Genomic DNA, 2500 nt, shown 5'->3' on the forward strand with positions numbered 1-2500 from the left:
TCTGGGGTTTCCGCTCTCCCTCTCTCGCTCTCTCTCCTGCTCCCTGGCCGAGCCGCCTGGGAGGACGAGGGTCGAGGGGGAAGGCAACGGTCGGGCTGGGGCACACCGCACGGTGAGAACCCCCTTCGCCTGCCTCCACACCTCTGTCGTCCTCCCCACTGACGTAGGGGCTCGGGAAAAGACTGGAAATCGCGAAGCTCGGCAGTGGCGCGGAGAGGCCACCCACCGCCGCCGCTGTCGCCACCGCCGCGGAGGCCGCCCTTTCGGACACGAGGGGCAGCGCGAGCCTCCGCTGGCCGGGTACGCATCTGGAAGAAAAGGGCCGCCCTCGGAGAAGATCGCTGTGCTTCCCCGCACAGGGAGCGATTCGGACGACGGGCCCCCACGCCTGGCTGGGTGGGCGCCCCGCCGTTCGCCCGTACGGGTCGTCGGACCACTGCCTTCGCTCGGTTCGGGTCAAACTCCCCACGGCTCGGCCACCTCCGCAGACGGGAGGCGAGGCCGGCATGCGCGCCCAAAGATAGGTGTCGGAAGCCCGGGGGTAGAGGAGGAAGGGGACCGCTCACCTTAAGCCAGCGCGGGCTCCAAAGCCCGGGCCGAGCGAGCGGCGCCACCTCCCCACCCGGGAGCGCTGCGCCAGATCGATCGGAGGAAGAGCAGGGGTGCATGTAGGGACTTGCCCAAGTACGGAGGCTGCAAACCCCTGTCGTCGGGAGATACGTGCCCACGAGTCCTGGAAGCGCGACTCGGGTACAGGCGCCCTTGCGGGGGGGTACTGGATGTGGAACAGCACTGGGGTCGAAGCCACAAAAGCATCCGCCCTCATGGAGCCTCTCCTCGGCCTAAAAATCCAGATTTTAGCCTTGACGGCGCCCCCATGTGGAGAACCAGGGCCCGCGGGGGGGTCTGGCCAGGCTCACTTCAACCCAGGAACACCTCTCTGACTTGGGATAGGCGACCGGCAAAAGTCCCCCCACGCAGCTGCGGAAGCCTGGGTTCAGCCAAGGTGCAGACCTCCAGCCGAACAGGGACTCATAGCCAAAACGCATACCCAGGCCTACGGAGGTGAAAACCAGCTTAAATGAGTCGAAATGTGTCGGGGCTGAGAGGTACCTCTCTCTCATATATTCTGCCGGTGGTGTGCAAAACTGGGTCTTTGCATGGAGTGTCACCCTATACCCACTTTAGGGACGCATGCAAAAAAGTGCCCGATCGCCTGGAACTGTCAGGCGGATTCGGCTCCCTGGAATTTCCTCATTCTGGTTCTTTTTCACTTTTTGTCTCTTTTGCGACATCTAGTGGGCAGGCTGCATTACTGCAACCGGGGACACCTCAAAACGCTTGGAACTGGGGAGCGGGCTCAATTTACAAACGTTTTGCGGGTCCTGGAAGTCAAAATTGTGACTTCTGAAAACGACTAAGTATCAAGGACTCATCGCGCGAATCGCTCTGGAACTGAAATCGGATGCGCGCACTGACATGCTCCCCTCTCTGGAAGTCTGACACAAGTTGAAAAATTTTCTAAGTCCCCAAAAATTTTTTTTTTCAACTTTTTTTCAATTTTCCCCCTGTGGGATATATATTTTACCCACACTTTTGGAGCCCTCCTGGGATGCCCTCTAACATACTAGAACCTCATTTTGTGGAAGTTTTCACAAAATTGTGAAATTTTCAAAAAGTCAGAAATTTTGCCAAAAACGACTAAGTATCAAGGACTCATCGCGCGAATCGCTCTGGAACTGAAATCGGATGCGCGCACTGACACGCTCCCCTGTCTGGAAGTCTGACAAAAGTTGAAAAATTTTCTAAGTCCCCAAAAATTTTTTTTTTCAACTTTTTTTCAATTTTCCCCCTGTGGGATATATATTTTACCCACACTTTTGGAGCCCTCCTGGGATGCCCTCTAACATACTAGAACCTCATTTTGTGGAAGTTTTCACAAAATTGTGAAATTTTCCAAAAAGTCAGAAATTTTGCAAAAACGACTAAGTATCAAGGACTCATCGCGCGAATCGCTCTGGAACTGAAATCGGATGCGCGCACTGACATGCTCCCCTCTCTGGAAGTCTGACACATGTGTGAAAATTTTCTAAGTCCCCAAAAATTTTTTTTTTCAACTTTTTTTCAATTTTCCCCCTGTGGGATATATATTTTACCCACACTTTTGGAGCCCTCCTGGGATGCCCTCTAACATACTAGAACCTCATTTTGTGGAAGTTTTCACAAAATTGTGAAATTTTCAAAAAGTCAGAAATTTTGCCAAAAACGACTAAGTATCAAGGACTCATCGCGCGAATCGCTCTGGAACTGAAATCGGATGCGCGCACTGACACGCTCCCCTGTCTGGAAGTCTGACAAAAGTTGAAAAATTTTCTAAGTCCCCAAAAATTTTTTTTTTTCAACTTTTTTTCAATTTTCCCCCTGTGGGATATATATTTTACCCACACTTTTGGAGCCCTCCTGGGATGCCCTCTAACATACTAGAACCTCATTTTGTGGA

This window comes from Phyllobates terribilis, unplaced genomic scaffold (genome assembly GCF_046119375.1).
Source record: "Phyllobates terribilis strain yellow unplaced genomic scaffold, ASM4611937v1 Scaffold_4861__1_contigs__length_56510, whole genome shotgun sequence".
Lineage (NCBI taxonomy): Eukaryota > Metazoa > Chordata > Amphibia > Anura > Dendrobatidae > Phyllobates > Phyllobates terribilis.